The 21,402-nt window shown below is 37.1% G+C and overlaps 1 protein-coding gene across 20 annotated transcripts in view; it reads left to right on the top strand.

Moving 5' to 3' along the window:
• Positions 1–21,402, top strand: part of LOC118917158 (spermatogenesis-associated protein 31E1-like) — a 227,002-nt gene that overhangs the window by 112,213 nt on the left and 93,387 nt on the right. For 17 of the 20 annotated variants that reach the window (XR_008996443.1, XR_008996448.1, XR_008996437.1 and 14 more), the window contains one exon: positions 9,442–9,541. The exons of 1 other annotated variant lie outside the window; for it this stretch is intronic. The gene's annotated coding sequence lies outside the window, so the exon portion shown is untranslated. Of the gene's footprint in view, positions 1–7,889; positions 8,059–9,441; positions 9,542–11,286; positions 11,457–21,402 lie in introns of those variants that run through there. 2 more of the 20 variants (XR_008996455.1, XR_008996454.1) reach the window with 2 other exon arrangements.

The following is a 21,402-nucleotide window of genomic DNA, read 5'->3' as shown; positions in this document are numbered from 1 at the left end:
GAATGGCGACCACATCGTCCTCTGTAAGTGGACTTGAGTTAAAAACAGGTAGAACGAAGGGTATGTGTATAGCTCCTTCTGCCATCACTACCAGTTCCCTTGATAGTTGCATGTCTATCTGCTGTTACTCATATTTCAGCTGCAATGCTACCTCTTTGGGTCACCCCTGACTTCATAAAGTACCACCCCAACACTCTTTGGCACAGTACCCTGTTGTAATTCTCTGCAGAGCACTTATTACCATGTGCAGCTTTTCTTGATTATTTATACTTTATTGTCTGTCTCCCTCATAAATTGACAGATTACCTATACAATATTATCTTTTATATTTATACAAGAATAAAGGTTCCATGACAGCAGGGACATTGTGTGGCTTCCTCACTGCAGTACACACAGCACATACTAGTTGATCAGTATTTCTGGAGTGAATGAATTTATCACAAACAGAAGTGGAAACAACTTCCCCTTGGATTGTCAGCTATTGTTAAAGATTTAGGAAGGAAGGAAAGGTCCTAGAGGCTGAAGAGAACATCTACTATGAGAGCTATCTGTGGAATTTTCATTGGGGACAGAGGTGACAGATTAATTAACTTCTTAAAATTGCTTTTATTAAAATGGAATTGAATCAAACAATATATGTGTGATGTAGAGTAACAAAGATACTAAGTACCCAGCTTAAGAAATATACTCAGATCATCTTCAGTAATGAAGGTTTATTGCAAAGGTTCAGGGGCACATGAGATAGCAGTGATCATTTCCTTCCTAGCCATATTGTTACTTGGAGTCCCCAAAGGTCAGATGTCCAGAAGCCTCATGAAGAAGTAGAAATAGCTTAAATTTTGTGGAATAAACTTGATCTCAAATTATTTGCTGTCTTTGTTTTAGCACCGTATTCTCATCCCAGGAGAATGTGATACTTAGGTCACCACAGTTGCGAATCCTGGGAAGCAGGCTCAGAAACCCAAAAGAACAGGTTCAGACCTTGTATAGGCTATTGGGAGATCAGCTTGACCCCGAGTTGAAAAAGGGCTGACAGGCTGAGTGGAATTTAAGTCTTGGTTCTCTGAGGAAAGCATGGTTAACAGAGTCTGGTCAAGTTTGTTCTTTGCCTTTTTAAATTCCTCTTTCATTATATTGAGTTCTGGGTCTTTAAAGAGGGATGGCAGGATCTTCAGGCTGTCACTGAGGCAAACAGGTAGATTTGGGCTGGAGCACATTCGATGACAGCTAGTAGGCTAGCATCTGCTTCTCCAGAACCTCTCTCCAGAAAGGGGCCCACTGGAATGTAGGGTAAACTGTGGCTAAAGCAGCCTTGGCTGTTCTCAGAGGTTCCTGGTCGGCCCAGATTCAGCCCTCTGCATGCAGACTGACATATTGGCCCAAGAGGAACCAAATAAATCTGCAGAAACCATGCCTAAAGAAATATAGGCATAGGACTTACTAAATAAAGACTCCAAAACAACTTTTCTAACTCTAAGAACTAAATGAAACATAAACAAAGAACTAAAGGAAATCAGAAACTCAATATAAGAACAAAATGAGAATATCAACAAAGAGGTAGAAATTATTTTAAAAAACAGAAACTCTGTATAAAAACCAAATGAGTATTCATATTTGAACTGCCTGTTTAGAGTTCATAATGCATGAGCAAAACCGAAAGTTTCTGTGATGACTGCCCTTGTACTGTTCACTATGTAACTTATTCATTATGTAAGAATTTGTTCTACATGTAAAAACTTGTTTGTTATGCCTCAGAAGATTGGAGACTGACAAAAATTAGGCTTGGGGTGGATTAATGATTGTGCATTGAGCATTGACTCCCCTATACAGAATTTTTATTGTCGTTAACAACCATTTGATCAATAAATATGAGAGATGCCCTCACAAAAAAAAAAAAAAAAAAAAGGACAGACTTCCAATGGTAAAATAAATTAGTAACCGGGATGTAATGTATAGCATAAGGAATATAGTCAAGATATTGTAACAGCCTGGTAGGGTGATAGCTGGAACCTAGAATTATGTATATAAATGTTCTACCACTGTGTTGTACACTTGAAACTCATGTAATGTAATACTGTGTGGCAACTACCCTTCAATAAAAAATAATTATTTAAAAAAAAAAAAAAAACAGAAACTCTGGACTTGAAAAATACAATAACTGAATTGAAAAAGCACCACAGGTGTTCATCAGAACAAACAGAAGAAAAGAGCCAACAAACCTGAAGGCAGATCTGAAGAGCAAAAAGAAAAATGGTGAAGAAAAATGAATATAGCCTAAGGGATCAATGGGACTCACCAAATAGGTGCATTATGGGTATTCCTAAAGGAGACAGAGAAAAGGATGGAGGTTCTTTGAATAATGACTGAAAAAATAATATCATAAATTTGAGGAATGGCATGGGTAAACAAAAGAAGCTCAACAAACTCTAGATAGGATACACCTAAAGAGACCCACACCAAGACATACTATCAAACTGTCAAAAGTCAAAGACAAGGGAATCTTTAAAGTAGCAAGAAAAAATTGACTTGTAATATATAGGGGATCTCCAGTAAAATTATCAGTAGGTTTCTCAACAGAAACCTTACAGGCCAGAAGGCAGTGGGATGGTATATTTAAAGCACCAAAATAAAAAATCATCAAATGAGAATTCTGTATCAGGCAAAACTGTCCTTCAAAAATAAGAGGAATTAAGACATTCCCAGAAACACAGAAGCTGAGGGAGTTATTACCAGTAGACATGCCCTGCAAGAAATGCTAAAGAGAGACTTTCAAGTTCAAGTGAAAGAACTCTTAACAGTAACTGAAAGCCATATGAAAATATAAACTTCTTCAGTACAGGCAAGTACATGGACAAACACAAAAAAACACTATTATTGTAATTTTGGTTTATAATTCTATTTTTTATTTTCTACATGATTTTAAAGAGAAATTACAAATCTGTGTTAATGGATACATGTCATATAATGATATAATTTCTGACATCAGTAGTATGAAAGGGGGGGACAGAGCTTTAAAGTAGGTTTTTTTAATATAATTGAAATTAGGTTGGTGTCAATTTAAGATTGGTTGTTATAACTTTGGGGTATTATATTTAATCTTCATAGTAACCACAAAGAAAATATCTATAGACTACATACAGAAGGTAACGAGAAAGGAATAAAAATGTGTCTTTTAAAAATTACATAACACCTAAGGAAGGCAGTAATGGAGGAAATGAGGGACTAAATAGTTATAAGACATACAGAAAAAAAAATGGCAAATTCCATTTTATTTGGATTAAACTCCCCAATCAAAAGACATAGATTGGCAGAATGAATTAAAAAATAAAAAACAGTATCCCAACTATATGCTGCCTGTAAAACATTAACATTAGATCTGAGAACACGCAGAGGTTAAAAGAGAAAGGATGGAAAAAGATATTCTGTGCAAATAGTAACCAAAAGAAAGCAGGAATGGTTATTCTAATATAAGAAAAAATAGACTTTAAGTTGAAAACTGTTATAAGAGATGAAGGAGGATATTATACAATGATAAAAGAATAAATTTTCCAAGAAGCTTTAACAATTATAATGCACCAAACCTATGAGCTCCAAAATATATTAAGTGAGTATTGACATAATTGAAAAGAGTAATAGACCAATGTACAATAGTAGTAGAGGCTTTAATGCCCTATGTTTGATAATGGATAGACCATTCAGTCAGAAGATCAGTAAAGAGAAGACTTGAACAATGCTATAGACAAATTCGACCTAACAGACATATAAAGAACTCCTTTCTAGCAACAGCAAAATACACATTTTTTTTTCAAGTGCACATAGAATATTCTCCATGGTAGACCATACATTAGGCCACAGAACATGTTAATAAATTCTAAAAGATTGAAATTGCACAATTTCTTCTCCAGTCACAATAGAGTGAAACTAGAAATCAACAGCAGAAGAAATAGGAAAACTCACAGATATGTTGAAATTAAACAACACACTCTTAAGCAACCAATGGGTCAGAAAAGAAATCACAAGGAGAAAATGAAAATAAAAACACACCATACCATAGCCTATGCAATGCAGTGAAAGTAGTGCTAAAAGAGAAATTTATAGCTGTAAATGCATACATTAAAAAAGAAGGGTCTCAAATCAATCTAACCTTATACCTTAAGGAACTAGAAAAAGAAGAACTAAACTCAAAGCTAGCAAAAGGAAGGAAATAAAAGATTAGAGGATAGAGAAATGAAATACAGGCTAAAAAACAACAGGAAAAAGATCAGTGAAACCAAGAGTTATTCTTTCAAACAGATCAACAAACTTGACAAATATTTAGATTAACTAAGAAAAAAAGGAGACTGAAATAACTACAATCAAGAAAAAGGAGGACATTACTGCTTGTTTTACAGAAACAAAAAAGCATTATAAAACAGTACTATAAACAAATATACATGAAAAATTGGATAATTAGATGAAATGGATAAATTCTGAGAAATATATAGCCTACCAAGACTGATTCATGAAGAAATAGAAAATATGAATAGACCTATAACTAGAAAGAAGATTGAATCAGTAATAAAAAAATGCCCAAAATAAAATACCAGGTCAGATGAATTCATTGGTGAGTTCTACCAAACATTTAAAGAAGAATTAATACTAATGCTTTTCAAACTCTTCCAAAAAATTAAAGATGTAGGAGCACTACCTAACTCATTCTGTAAGGCCAGCAGTGCCCTGATACCAAAGCCAAGCAAAGACACTGTAAGAAAAGAAAACTACTAACCAAAATTCCTAATGAATATTGATGCAGAAATCCTCAGCAAAATATTAGCAAACCAAATTCAACAGCATATTATGGTTTATATACCATGACCAAATGGGATTTATCCTGGAATGCAAGCATGGCAAATGATGCAGGAAAAGCATTTGACAAAATTCAACCCCCTTTCATGGTAACAGACAAGGGATAGAAGGAAACTACCTCAACATAATAAAGTACATTTGTGAAAAACCTGCAGATAACATTATAATCAATGTTGAAAGACTGAATGCTTTCCTTTAGGATCAGGAACAAAACAAAGATGCCTACTTTCACCACTTGTGTTCAGAATAGTACTGGAAGTCCTAGCCAGAACAGTTAGGTAAGAAAAAGAAATAAAAGGCATCCAGATTGGAAAGGAAGAAGTTAAATTATCTTTGTTCACAGATAACATGATCTTGTATGTAGAAAACCCTAAAGATTCCACACATAAAAACTGTTCAAGCTAATAAACTGTTTCAGGAAAGTTGTAGGATACAAAGTCAACATGCAAAAATCAGTTGCATTTCCATATACTAGCAATGCACAGTCTGAAAGGAAAATTTAAAAAATAATTCTGTTTAACAATAGCATAAAAAAACTTATGAATAAAACATGGAAGCAAAAAACTTGTACACTGCCAACTAAAAAATATTGCTGAAAGAAATTAAAGAAGATGCATATAAATGGAAAAACATCCTAAATTCATGAATCAGAGAATTTAGTATTGTTAAGATGTTGATATTGTTCAAAGCTATCTATAAATTCAGTGCAACCCCTATTGAAATTCCAAAGATGTTTTTGGCAGAAACAGAAGTAAAGGATTAAAAGAGAGCACTGTGAACAACTGTATGCCAACAAGTTTGAAAGCCCAAATGAAATGGACACCTGGAAACATAACCTACCAAGATTGGATTATGAAGAAATAGAATGTCTTAATAGCTGTACAATAACTAAGGAAATTGAATCGGTAATTGAAAACCTCTCAATAAAATCACAAGGCCAGATGGGTTCACTGGTGAAATCTGTGATACATCCAAAGAATTAACACCAGTTCTTCTCAAACTCTTCCAAAATATTGAAGAGGAGGGATGCTTCCTAACTCCTTCTCTGAGATCAGACTGACTTTGACACCAAAACCAGGCAAAGATCCTATAAGAAAAGAAACTACAGGTCAGTATCCCTTACGAATATCAATGTAAAAATCTTCAGTAAAATATGAGCAAACTGAACTAAGCAGCATGTTAAAAGAATGATATATCATGACCAACTTGGATTTTTTACTGGAATGTTAGGATGGTTCAACACTCTATAAAATTAGTCAATGTAATACATCACATTAACAGAAAGAAGGAAAATGAATCACATCTCAATTGATACAGAAAAAGCATTTGACAAAATTCACTCTTTCCTGATAAAAACACTCAACAAGCTATGGATAGAATGAGACTACCTCAACATAATAAAGGCTGTTCATGAAAAACCCACAGATGACATCATACTCAATGGTAAAAGACTGAAGTTTTTTCCTCTAAGAACAGCAATAAGGAAAGGATGTGTGTTTTCAGCACAGAAGGATAAATACTATATGATCTCACTAATATGCTGTACCTAGGCCTGTCAGGTTCAGAGGCAGGAAGTAGGATGGTGGTCGCCAGGAGCTGTGGCTGGGAATGGGAGTTAATGTTTCACACGTAGTGTTTCAGTTGGAAAAGATGGAAAACATGTAAATGGATAGTCATGATAGTTCAGTGGTATGGTGTTAGAACAGTGTGAGTGTATTTAAAGTCACTGTACCTTTAAAAATGGTAAAAATGATTAAGTTTTATGTTTATGTGTATTTTACCACAATAGAGGAAATCAAGAGAATTGATTAAATTTGACAGAAAACTGGTTCAATAAAAATGAAATCACTGAATCAGTATTGAAGTTCTGATGTTAGAGTTTTGCATTTATTTCTTAGAAAAGAGATTGAAAATAAGTGAAAAAAAAGGGTATCATTTAGAAAACTAGAAAAAGAACAGTAAATATAGAGAAAGTACAAGGAATTGTGTAAGAAATTATTAAAAATAAAAACCATTTTAAATCATTGAAAAGAGTAAAACACAAACTTTTGATAAGTCTAATCTGAATTAAAAAGGCAGATACACAGAAAACATTAGGAAGTGGAAAGGCCACGTAACCACTGCCTATTTATTTATAATATCCAACATGTTTATGTTTAGGTTTATACAAATACATTTGGAAATCTACATCAAAAAGGCCTTTTTCTAGAAGAATGTAAGTGATTAAGATTGTCTAAAGATAAACTATAAAAATATACTCAAATAATCGTAGAAGAAACTGAAATAATAGTCAGAAATCTACAACTTCATGTGGTTATTAGGCCTCGTTTTGAGAGATTTTTTTTTAATGGAGAAATTTCATTCGCATTTCAATGTTACATAAAAAATACCAAAAATGTTTGTTGATCATTTAGTGTTTATAAGACATCTTGTTAGACTCTATGGGCATTCAAGCAAGTCAGAAGTCAGATACGGATTTAAATTATAGAGATTTAAATTATCCATTACTGTTTGCTTGATAGTTGTAGTGCAGCTCATAATACACAGTGTTATTAAGACCACCCCAATTATGATACACATAATACTGTGCTGTGTACAAAGCAAAGCAAATTAGCTTCAGTTCTTTAGTTGACAGTAAGGATAAGGACTGAAATAACAGCAACATTGTATATTTACTGTGAGCCAGGAACTGCTCTAAGTGCTTTCTGTCGATTATCTCAAAATCAGAGCATCCTGTCAGGGAGGCACTATGTACACATTTTACACCAAGGAAGCAGAACTGCTCTAAGTGCTTTCTGTCGATTATCTCAAAATCAGAGCATCCTGTCAGGGAGGCACTATGTACACATTTTACACCAAGGAAGCTGAGGCACAGCAAACTAAGCAACTTGCTCAAGGTCACAGCTAGTAACTGGCAGGGTCAGGATCTGACTTGCAGAGCGTACACTTTTCACCAGCTTCTCACCACGGACAACTGTCAAGGAAATTGGCCAAATGAAAAGCACAGAGAAGTCCATTTTTATCTTAACAAATTTTGTCATTTTGTTTTTTTTCCTCTGGGCCATCGAGACTTAGTATAGTATTTATCCCAGTGTTCCTTAACAATTAATTCAGTGAAAATTAATTGACAGCATTCCTCTTCCTGTCCATCTCCTCCCATGGACTTTGGCAGGAGGAACCAAGAAGACAAATGAAGATACTGGCCTGCGTACTGTATGTCCTTGACACTTGTCTCCACGTGGTGAAATACCATCCCTTAACCTTAACCTACCCCTGTGTTATGGACTAGAAATTGATGAAGCGTAGGTCCAAAACAACATGTTACAAGGTGTTTGTAAAGATTAAAGAGTACGTATTCTAACAGAATCTGTCCCACTCACCAAACGACTGAACTTATACCTAAAAGACATAGCCTTAGGTCCATTTTTTAAGAAACTTTAGAGCCAAATCCATGTGGGAGAGAAAGGGGTGATGAGCACCCTGTATCCAGGCCACAGAACAGAAGTGGAGTGTACTAACCTGCCCCTGGCAGCATTGTCACAAGGGCCCCCCATCCCCGCTAGGGTGTGAGATCTTCAGGACCCTGAGCTGCCCTCTAATAAAAGCCCTTCTCTGTGAGGATGAATGGGTAAAAGGCAAAAAAAGCACCAGATACAACAACATAGAGTGACTTTACAAGGTCAAAGTGAAATTCCCCCCAAATTGTAACATTTTCAAGCATGGGGCAGGATGGCCTTGCTCCTGATCCCCTGCCACTGTGACAGGTGCTTAGAAATAGATGACCTCACCCAGAGCATTCCAGTAAAGCCTCCACCTGGGAGAACTGCAGGGACCCCCAGTTAACCAGTGTGGTGAGTCAGGTTAGAGTTTTAATTAGCACTGTGGTTGGTATCAAGCACTTTGGATACCAGTGAACTAAGTGATTCAGTCAGACGGCTTATGAGATCTCTGTGGGTGAGGGCTGTAATCCAGGTGCTTGCCAGTTGGTGACCTGCTTTTCCCTGAAGTTTCATTGAGGTATAATTAACATACAATAATCTGCATATATTTAAAGTGAACAGTTGATAGGTTTTGATATATATATACATCTGTGAAACCATCACCACTATCAGGAGAGAAGGTATCATTCCCCAATTTTCCTTGTGCCACTTTGTAACCCATCCTTCCCTCTTACCCCTCCCATGCCCTTATTCCCAAGCAACCACTGATCTGCTTTCTGTCACTATGGATCAGCTTGTGTTTTTTGAGTATTATGTAAATGGGATTATTTAAATAAAACAACCCATTCATAAATGTAAGACTGCTATAAAAGAAAACTGAATTTAGGACATGTTTTTGGGCAGTGGAAGGGGATGTTTATAATAAAAATGAGGTTGATATATTCATTTTTTCTTTAATGTTTTTCTCCTCAATGACTGGTCTTTTTGTATGAATTACTATTTTTGCATTATTAAATAATATAGCCTCTCTAAACATAAAATCTCTCTTTTTAAATTAAAATTTTATTAGTGTTCCATTTTTATTTCCAGAAGCCACCTCCTGAACCAAAGTTGTTTCACTAGATTTCTGTTGCTCTTGCTTTTTGTCTTTTTGCAGAGCCTATAGGATTGGGCAATGCAGGGATGTCAAAGTGCTTAGGCTGATATCCTTGGGAACTATGGAGGAGTTCATGTACTTACGACAGGTGTACAAGCAGGTAAATATACTTCCCTTTTCTTCATGAAGAAGTAAATATTTAAGGGGATTAAAAGGTACAAACTTTCAGTTATTAATAAAAGGATGCAACATACAGCATAGGAAATACAGCTAATTGTGACAACAGTGTATGATCAAGATGGTAGCTAGATTTAACATGGTGACCACTTTGTAATGTCTATTAATGTTGAATGACCATGTCATACACTTGAAATGAATATAATATTGTATGTTAACTATACTTTAATTAAAAGAAAGTAAACATTTGTTTTCAAGGATTAGGAACAAACTTGTATAAAAGTATGTTTTTAATTTTATTCTAACTATAATATGGAATTTAATAAGATTATGAAATATACTCTAGAATATACTTCTATAAAACATTAATTCTTAGGTTCATTGAATTTTAGAGCTGAAAGTTTCTTAGACCAGTACTTCTTGAACTTTAATGTGCATGTGAATCACCTAGAGATCTTTAAAATATAGATTCTGATTTAGTAGTTCTGGTTGGAGTGCAAGATTGTGCATTTTTAACAAGCTCCCAGGAGTGCCAGCACTACCAGTCTACAGACCACAATTTGAGTGGCAGAGTTACAGCTCCCCAAGTTGTGGGCAAAGACATTACTGTACACCATAGCTGGGGTGCAGTGGCTCTGAGACATTGGTCCCACAGCTATCTGGGCAGCAGGGTTATCTAAGCCAGCTTCCAATCTTAAGTCTCCAGGTATATGTTCATATGTTACCATTTTCTGTATGTGCTGTGATATGAAAAAGATAGAAGTGCCTTAGAGATATCTAATGCACCTGTTTCATGTTGTACATAATGAAACTGGGACCCAGGGACACTCCAGTAATGGCCTTATAGATAGAGCTTGACTGCCCTCACTACTGTACAGTGCTTTTAGTGTTCATCTAGCATTACATTAACTCTTTAATACTCCTAGGGTATCAAATGCTAGTCCATTTATGCCTCTAAATAAACTAAGTTTAATTTATAACTGCTCACTTGAGAAGATCTGGAATAAGATTCAAGTTTAATTATAAATGTTAAATTTGAATTACTCCCTATGTATTCAGTTGGCATCTATTTAAGAGCAAACATCTGCCGCATGTGGTGGTAGTTAACCTAAGAATGATCCGGTCTTAAACTTATGCTTTTTTCTTAATTCTAAAAACAGAATTGCAACAGCAGTTATTGTTTTTTCTTGAAGCATTTATCTCTATAAGAAACCTTTCATCTTTGCATTCTTTGGTATATAGCACACTATTTGAAAATTACTTTTTACAGAATTTAACCAAACTTGGAAAAAAGTAGGATGTTATTTTTTTCATCTTAGGAGCAGTTCTTTAGAATACTGTCATAGACTTGTTGTAAGTAAGAGTCTTTCCTCTCAATCATGCAGTAATTTTTCTCAATCCCATTACTATATATATTTCCCTTTTGTTCATCTGACTCAATGAAATAAAATGCACGTTATGTAATATATAATAAAAAGGCTTCAGAAATTGAGGGTAATTAAATTTTCAGAAAACTACACAATCTAGTTTCTTACTAAAATATTCTAAAAATGTGAGCCACTTAGGGAAGATTCAGCCATACAACTTGGTAGGCACAAATAAAGATAAGATGGCAGTCATGTGAGAAAAATGCACTAAGTGTGATTTAGAGAGTGATTGGAGTTTGAACCGAGTTCTAAGTGTACAGCATATACACTCTAGTTCCCAAGTGTTCTTCAAATCTCTTAGGGAAAAAAAAATCCAAAAAATGATGTTTAAAAAAACACCTATAAAAATGTTGGAAAACAAGAAGAGTTCTCTCTGTGGCCCTGAAGATGTAAGGAACCCTGAAAAACAAAAGGCATTTGGAATCAGATTGAAGGAAGAAACCAAGCTAAACTCAGTCAAGAATAGAAAAGGTACGTACAACTACTGGATATTCTCAATTTAGAGGCAGCAGATACTGAAAAAGAAAGGTGCCTTGGGGGAGTGTTGTGCCCCCTCTTTAGGGCATCATTGATGATCTTAACAAAGTGGTTTAACCATTACAATTTTACCCCAGTTCTACCAAATTACATCCAGCAGAAGTGTCTGCCCACAAGTCGAAACAATAAGTAGAAATACTAGAAGAAAAGAAGCAAGACAGAGCTCTAGAGTTTTCCTAAAACTGAGAAGAAAGCCTCTCCCATTGCCTAGAAGATTAAATAATTACACCTTTCCCTAACTTTGCATAATCAATACAGTATGTTGAAATCAGCATATAAGGTGCTTAAAAGAGATGCATACCCAATGAAAAATAATTATTGAACAGTTTAGGAAAATAAACACTATGAAAATGGTCCTCAAAGATATTAGGTCCTAATCTCTGGAACCTGTAAATGTTACTTTTTGTGGGGGAAACAAAAGGGTTTTTGTGGGTAATCTTAGATTAAGTATTTTGAGATGGGGCGATTAATCTGGATTATCCAGGTGGGCCCTAAATGAGAAGTGTCCTTGTAAGAAAGAAGCAGGGAACTCTGACACAGATAAGAAGACAGTAAAGCCAGAGAAGCAGAGAGATCAGAGTGGTGTGGTTAAAGCAATGGAATGCCAGCAGCCACTAGCAGTGGAAAGAGGCAAGGACTAGGTTCTCCCTTTGAGCCTCTGGAGAGAGCATTGCTCTGCCAAACCTTGATTTCAGCACAATGATACTTATTTCAAAATTCCTGTTGTTTTAAGGCAACAAGTTTATGATAATTTGTTAACAAGAGCCATAAAAACTAATACAGGCTCTCCAAAAAAAAACCAAAACAGAATTAGCAAGAGAAAACAGAATAGAAAAGAGTAGAAGAGATTTTTAAGGAAATATAAACAATATTTTCAAAAGGTAAGTGAAGTTGTAGGGTTCTAGAAACAAAAATAGATTGCAAGGAAAAAATCCATTAGAGATACAGAAAATGATCAGGTAGGCTAAGTAGCAAAGAGCAAAGTTTTCATCTAAAAGAGCCAAGCAATTCTTCTAGATCACAAAACAAGAACACATGTAAGAAAAGTTAGGGGAAATGAAGGCTAGATCTAGAAGTTCTATTATCAGCCTTGTAGCTGAAAAAGGAAACAGAAGGGAAAGAAGGAAAGAAATGCCAAATAAAGGAATAAACATGGAAGAAAATAAAAACAAGAGTTCATGGATTATATGGACCCACTGAGTGTTAAACAGGATAAATGAAAGTAGAGCCACACTTACACCGTCTTTCTGTAATTTTGAAACACCAAGGATAAAGTGAAAAGTCCATAAAATTTTCAGAGGTAGACTTTCTAGAGAGAAAAAAAACATTACCTACCATAATACTAGAATTAGATAGACATCTAATTTCTTACTCGTGAATAAGATATATTCACTAGTATATTTACTGGAAGGACACTTAGGAGTAGTACATTCAAATGAGGGAAAATGATAGCACTGTATTGTGAAGGAAATATGTGAATTTTTAATGCAAAACTTTCTCACAAAAATCCTAGTCTATATCACTTCAGGAGTGGATTCTGTCAAACATTAAATAATCTTTTTGGAAAGAGGAGGAAATACTTCCAACTTACTTTAGGAAGATGGAAATATCCTGATACCAAGACTTGACAAATGTATTACAAGAACAGAAAATTACAAATCAATATCTCTCATGAACATGAATATAAAATCTTTGACAAACCCTCTGTTAGAAGTTGAATTGTGCTTCTTCCACTGGCCAAGAAAACTTTTTTTAAATGTGTTGAAGTCCTCGTCACTGGTTCCTATGAATGGACTCTTATTTGGAAGTAGGGCCCTGGTGCCTGTGAATGGGCTCTTATTCGGAAGTAGGGTCTTTGCAGATGTAGCCAAGGTGAGGTCATATCGGGTGAGGGTGGGCCCTGACTCAGGCCCACCCCTGACCCAATGCCTGACATCCTTATAAAGGTGCATATGGACCAGAGGGGAAACACCATGTGACTGGAGGCAAAGGTTGGAGTTCACCTGCAAACCAAAGAATGCCAAGGATTGCCAGCAACCGCTGGACACTAGGAAGGCCCTTCCCTTAAAACCTTTGCAGGACCATAGCCAGCATGGCCCTGCTAACACCTTGATCTCAGATTTTTAGCCTCCAGAAGTGTGAGAAAATAAGTTTCTGTTTTAAGCCACCCAGTTTGTGGTACTTTATTACGGCATCTTTAAGAAACTAATACATCCTCTCTAAGGCAAATGTCATGTAATTGACTATATTTTTCTATAAAACTTCTGTATGACAAAAGAACTACAAGCCAAATTAAAAGGGAGACCAGAAGGAAATATCTGCCATAAATATAATAAAGGATTAGCATGTACAGTATATAAAGAACTCCCACAAACCAACAAAAAGACTATGACTAGGCATTTACTGAGGGAAAAAGTACAAATGGTTAACATGTATATGAAAAGATAATCACATTCATACTTGAGAAATACAAGATAAAATAAGATTATCTTCTGCAGATTCTACAGAAGACTTGTTTTGAGGGGTCTTTTTTTAGGAAGGTGGGGAGATTGGTGCCATTTCTTGTTGGGGTGATATTTGTAAAGAGGTACTCATATACTATTTTTCAGAATACAAAATACACCCGGTACACTTATTTTTGTGCTAATTTAATAGCATTTTAAAATATAGCACCTTCCTCTCTCACATACGCATAGTGAAGAATGGCAAGGACTCATATTCAGCACTCTCCATATTTGTTTAAAAAATGAAAAAAGAGCCTAAAAGTCCAGTAGTAACAGAATGATAATGTAAATTCTGATAAGCCCATATTATAGGATACTCTGCAGCAGCAGCAAAAAAAAATTATAGAGCAAATGAACTGATGTGGCAAGATCTCTAAGATATTTTTAAGTGGGGCAAAAAACTTGCAGAACAAGTAATCAACTGTATTTATATATAAAACTATTTATGTATATGTAAATAGCTCTAAGTACATTAAAAAAGATCTAGAAGGATACACCTAAACATTACAGTATGGGTTATACTGATGGTGATATGTATTGTTCAACAGGGACTTTCACTTCGACATTTCGGTTGGCATTTGGTGATAATGCATTCAGATAGTTTATGCTTTTTAAAAATAAAACCATTATTTCTATGGCAACTGACTCCTTCAATGTTTGGAGCATTGCACGTAATATAAAGTTTGGCATTCAGACATTCATCTTTAATGCATATGTATATGTGAAATTATATAGAGGGAATTTAAATGTAAATTAAATTTGAAAAAATATAATTCATTTAAAAATCAGTTTTACAGAAGAGTTGCAAGAATAGCACGAAGAACTCCCAATTAACTCACCCAGATTCCCCAGCTGGTCACATTTCACCACATCTGCTGTATCTTTCTCTCAGATACGATCTTTTATTCCTTTTCTGAACTATTTGAAAGTTACAGATTTATCACCTCTAAATCCTCTAGTGTGTATTTCCCCAGAACAAGGACACTGTTTTTTACATGTACACATAAAAATAGTCCTATGCATTAGAAAACACTCCATTTTATGTTTTATTCTGAAACTTCTTTTTTCCCCCAGTGTCCTCTTGAAAATGCAGTTATCCAAATCAAGAAACAAACATTAATATACTTTGTGATCCCAGAACCAATCCAGATTTCACCCATTTTCCTGGCAATGTCTCCTGGATTATCTGGGTGGACCCCGTGTAATCACAATGATATTTATAAAGGGAGGGGATGGGCAGGAGGCTCAGAGAAAGAGGAAGAGATTCCTAGGGCAGAAGCAGGTCTGGAGAATGATACAAAGGTGCCACACTACCAGCCTTGAAGGCGGAGGTAGCGCTCGAACTCCCTAACATGTGACCATTCCTGCTTTTCTTTTTACATCTTGCATTATCTTGTAAGTTGCTAAGAAGAAATGCAAGCATTCATAGCCTTGTATGAGTTTTTCTTAAGCTACATTTCCTAATTCCTGATTTTTTCCTCTACCCTTTTGAATTCTAATGTTTTTCTATAGTTAGCTTACAGGTGGATGCATCTGGCCTTCACTTTTACTGAAGCCATTTTGGGAAAGATTATAAATACAAAATGAGGTGTCTTTTGTAAGTTTTGTGGTAAAGCTGTGGTAGGAAACTTACAGAGATTCAGATGAATGCCCACCCATCACTTGGTCGCTCTGTCTAGTCCCTGGGGTCTGACAGCACAGTGCTGAAGGCGGCGCCAGCAAGGGCAGAGCCACCAGGTGCCTGGGCCGTCAGGTACATTAATTGCTATTGTGGTTCCATATTTCCAGGACTATAGCTCATGTTTTTGGGACACTGCTATCAGACCTGATCAGGTCAGTATGTTGATCCATAACTTCTTCAAACTGAGGCCGCAAGGGTCTTGTTTTGAGAGGGATGTTCTGGACATGAGAGATGTTACAGTGTAAATTTTGGATTCCGCCAAACCCAAGAATAATTCTAGAAATAACTTCCAAGCTGGGCATCTAATGAGCAATTTCTCCAAACTTAAATTCCTTACAAAAGGGAGATAATATCTTTTAGGGGGAGAGGGGCGGAAGATGGCGGCGTGAGTAGAGCAGCGGAAATCTCCTCCCAAAACAACATATATCTATGAAAATATAACAAAGACAACCCTTCCTAGAATAAAGATCAGAGGACACAGGACAATATCCAGACCACATCCACACCTGAGAGAACCCAGCGCCTCGCGAAGGGGGTAAGATACAGGCCCCAGCCCCGCGGGAGCCGAGCGCCCCTCCCCCCAGCTCCCGGCGGGAGAGGAGCAGGCAGAGCGGGAGGGAGACGGAGCCCAGGGCTGCCGAACACCCAGCCCCAGCCATCCGGGCCAGAGCGCAGGGCCCTCGATACTGGGAAAACAGGGCAGCAAGAACAGTGAGCAGGCACTGGAGGCTGGGCGACAGAGGACATAAGAAAAGCGCGCGACCATTTTTTTTTTCTTTTTTGCTTTTTTGCTGCTTTGTTTTGGCGAGTGCTTTTTGGAAGTCTTAAAGGGACAGGGACCCCAATACTAGGGAAACAGGGCAGAAACACCGGTGAGCAGAGGCCTGAGGCTGGCACCGGAGAATAAAGAAAAACGAACGACCACCTTTTTTTTTTTAATTAAAAATTTTTTTTTTTTTAATTAAAAAAATTTTTTTCTTGTTTTTTTTTTGTGGTCGTTGTTTTGTTTTGGCGGGTGCTTTTTGGAAGTCTTAAAGGGGCAGGGCGGGTCACTTAATCCAGAGGTAGGGAATCCGGGATCTCTGGGCACCCTAACCCCTGGGCTGCAGGGAGCAGGGAGGCCCCTTACGGAGATAAATAGCCTCCCAGCCGCTCCTGCTCCAACGCGACTCCACCATTTTGGAGTAGCTGCCCGAGCCAGGCCACGCCCACAGCAACAGCGGAGATTAACTCCATAGCAGCCGGGCAGGAAGCAGAAACCCTGTCTGCGCGCAGCTGCGCAGCACAAGCCACTAGAGGCCGCTGTTCTCCCAGGAGAGGAGGGCCACAAACCAACAAGAAAGGAAGTCCTTCCAGCCGTCACTCGTCCCAGTTCTGCAGACTATTCCTATCACCATGAAAAGGCAAAGCTACAGGCAGACAAAGATCACAGAGACAACACCAGAGAAGGAGACAGACCTAACCAGTCTTCCTGACAAAGAATTCAAAATAAGAATCATAAACATGCTGACAGAGATGCAGAGAAATACGCAAGAAAAATGGGATGAAGTCCGGAAAGAGATCACAGATGCCAGAAAGGAGATCGCAGAAATGAAACAAACTCTGGAAGGGTTTATAAGCAGAATGGATAGAATGCAAGAGGCCATTGATGGAATTGAAATCAGAGAACAGGAACGCATGGAGGCTGACATAGAGAGAGACAAAAGGATCTCCAGGAATGAAACAATATTAAGAGAACTGTGTGACCAATCCAAAAGGAACAATATCCGTATTATAGGGGTCCCAGAAGAAGAAGAGAGAGGAAAAGAGATGGAAAGTATCTTAGAAGAAATAATTGCTGAAAACTTCCCCACACTGGGGGAGGAAGTAATCGAACAGACCACGGAAATACACAGAACCCCCAACAGAAAGGATCCAAGAAGGGCAACACCAAGACACATAATAATTAAAATGGCAAAGATCAAGAACAAGGAAAGAGTGTTAAAGGCAGCTAGAGAGAAAAAGGTCACCTATAAAGGGAAACCCATCAGGCTAACATCAGATTTCTCAACAGAAACCCTACAGGCCAGAAGAGAATGGCATGATATATTTAATACAATGAAACAGAAGGGCCTTGAACCAAGGATACTGTATCCAGCACGACTATCATTCAAATATGATGGTGGGATTAAACAATTCCCAGACAAACAAAAGCTGAGGGAATTTGCTTTCCACAAACCACCTCTACAGAACATCTTACAGGGACTGCTCTAGATGGGAGCACTCCTAGAAAGAGCACAGCACAAAACACCCAACATATGAAGAATCGAGGAGGAGGAACAAGAAGGGAGAGAAGAAAAGAATCTCCAGACAGTGTATATAACAGCTCAATAAGCGAGCTAAGTTAGGCAGTAAGATACTAAAGAGGCTAACCTTGAACCTTTGGTAACCACGAATTTAAAGCCTGCAATGGCAATAAGTACATATCTTTCAATAGTCACCCTAAATGTTAATGGGTTGAATGCACCAATCAAAAGACACAGAGTAACAGAATGGATAAAAAAGCAAGACCCATCTATATGCTGCTTACAAGAAACTCACCTCAAACCCAAAGACATGTACAGACTAAAAGTCAAGGGATGGAAAAACATATTTCAAGCAAACAACAGTGAGAAGAAAGCAGGGGTTGCAGTACTAATATCAGACAAAATAGACTTCAAAACAAAGAAAGTAACAAGAGATAAAGAAGGACACTACATAATGATAAAGGGCTCAGTCAAACAAGAGGATATAACCATTCTAAATATATATGCACCCAACACAGGAGCACCAGCATATGTGAAACAAATACTAACAGAACTAAAGGGGGATATAGACTGCAATGCATTCATTCTAGGAGACTTCAACACACCACTCACCCCAAAGGATAGATCCACTGGGCAGAAAATAAGTAAGGACACGGAAGCACTGAACAACACAGTAGAGCAGATGGACCTAATAGACATCTATAGAACTCTACATCCAAAAGCAGCGGGATATACATTCTTCTCAAGTGCACATGGAACATTCTCCAGAATAGACCACATACTAGGCCACAAAAAGAGCCTCAGAAAATTCCAAAAGATTGAAATCCTACCAACCAACTTTTCAGACCACAAAGGCATAAAACTAGAAATAAACTGTACAAAGAAAGCAAAGAGGCTCACAAACACATGGAGGCTTAACAACACACTCCTAAATAATCAATGGATCAATGACCAAATCAAAATGGAGATCCAGCAATATATGGAAACAAATGACAACAACAACACTAAGCCCCAACTTCTGTGGGACGCAGCAAAAGCAGTCTTAAGAGGAAAGTATATAGCAATCCAAGCATATTTAAAAAAGGAAGAGCAATCCCAAATGAATGGTCTAATGTCACAATTATCGAAATTGGAAAAAGAAGAACAGATGAGGCCTAAGGTCAGCAGAAGGAGGGACATAATAAAGATCAGAGAAGAAATAAATAAAATTGAGAAGAATAAAACAATAGCAAAAATCAATGAAACCAAGAGCTGGTTCTTCGAGAAAATAAACAAAATAGATAAGCCTCTAGCCAGACTTATTAAGAAGAAAAGAGAGTCAACACAAATCAACAGTATCAGAAACGAGAAAGGAAAAATCACGACGGACCCCACGGAAATGCAAAGAATTATTGGAGAATACTATGAAAACCTATATGCTAACAAGCTGGGAAACCTAGGAGAAATGGACAACTTCCTAGAAAAATATAACCTTCCAAGATTGACCCAGGAAGAAACAGAAAATCTAAACAGACCAATTACCAGCAACGAAATTGAAGAGGTAATCAAAAAACTACCAAAGAACAAAACCCCCGGGCCAGATGGATTTACCTCGGAATTTTATCAGACATACAGGGAAGACATAATACCCATTCTCCTTAAAGTCTTCCAAAAAATAGAGGAGGAGGGGATACTCCCAAACTCATTCTATGAAGCTAACATCACCCTAATACCAAAACCAGGCAAAGACCCCACCAAAAAAGAAAACTACAGACCAATATCCCTGATGAACGTAGATGCAAAAATACTCAACAAAATATTAGCAAACCGAATTCAAAAATACATCAAAAGGATCATACACCATGACCAAGTGGGATTCATCCCAGGGATGCAAGGATGGTACAACATTCGAAAGTCCATCAACATCATCCACCACATTAACAAAAAGAAAGACAAAAACCACATGATCATCTCCATAGATGCTGAAAAAGCATTTGACAAAGTTCAACATCCATTCATGTTAAAAACTCTCAGCAAAATGGGAATAGAGGGCAAGTACCTCAACATAATAAAGGCCATCTATGATAAACCCACAGCCAACATTATATTGAACAGCGAGAAGCTGAAAGCATTTCCGCTGAGATCGGGAACTAGACAGGGATGCCCACTCTCTCCACTGTTATTTAACATAGTACTGGAGGTCCTAGCTACGGCAATCAGACAAAATAAAGAAATACAAGGAATCCAGATTGGTAAAGAAGAAGTTAAACTGTCACTATTTGCAGATGACATGATACTGTACATAAAAAACCCTAAAGACTCCACCCCAAAACTACTAGAACTGATATCGGAATACAGCAAAGTTGCAGGATACAAAATCAACACACAGAAATCTGTGGCTTTCCTATATACTAACAATGAACCAACAGAAAGAGAAATCAGGAAAACAACTCCATTCACAATTGCATCAAAAAAAATAAAATACCTAGGAATAAACCTAACCAAAGAAGTGAAAGACTTATACTCTGAAAACTACAAGTCACTCTTAAGAGAAATTAAAGGGGACACTAACAGATGGAAACTCATCCCATGCTCGTGGCTAGGAAGAATTAATATCGTTAAAATGGCCATCCTGCCCAAAGCAATATACAGATTTGATGCAATCCCTATGAAACTACCAGCAACATTCTTCAATGAACTGGAACAAATAATTCAAAAATTCATATGGAAACACCAAAGACCCCGAATAGCCAAAGCAATCCTGAGAAAGAAGAATAAAGTAGGGGGGATCTCACTCCCCAACTTCAAGCTCTACTATAAAGCCATAGTAATCAAGACAATTTGGTACTGGCACAAGAGCAGAGCCACAGACCAATGGAACAGACTAGAGAATCCAGACATTAACCCAGACATATATGGTCAATTAATATTTGATAAAGGAGCCATGGACATACAATGGCAAAATGACAGTCTCTTCAACAGGTGGTGCTGGCAAAACTGGACAGCTACATGTAGGAGAATGAAACTGGACCATTGTCTAACCCCATATACAAAAGTAAACTCAAAATGGATCAAAGACCTGAATGTAAGCCATGAAACCATTAAACTCTTGGAAGAAAACATAGGCACAAACCTCTTAGACATAAACATGAGTGACCTCTTCTTGAACATATCTCCCCGGGCAAGGAAAACAACAGCAAAAATGAGTAAGTGGGACTATATTAAGCTGAAAAGCTTCTGTACAGCAAAAGACACCATCAATAGAACAAGAAGGATCCCTACAGTATGGGAGAATATATTTGAAAATGACACATCCGATAAAGGCTTGACGTCCAGAATATATAAGGAGCTCTCACGCCTCAACAAACAAAAAACAAATAACCCAATTGAAAAATGGGCAGAGGAACTGAAGAGACAGTTCTCCAAAAAAG

This window comes from Manis pentadactyla, chromosome 3 (genome assembly GCF_030020395.1).
Source record: "Manis pentadactyla isolate mManPen7 chromosome 3, mManPen7.hap1, whole genome shotgun sequence".
NCBI lineage: Eukaryota > Metazoa > Chordata > Mammalia > Pholidota > Manidae > Manis > Manis pentadactyla.
The sequence above is the reverse complement of the archived record's forward strand: the minus strand, read 5'-3'. Positions and strand labels throughout refer to the sequence as shown.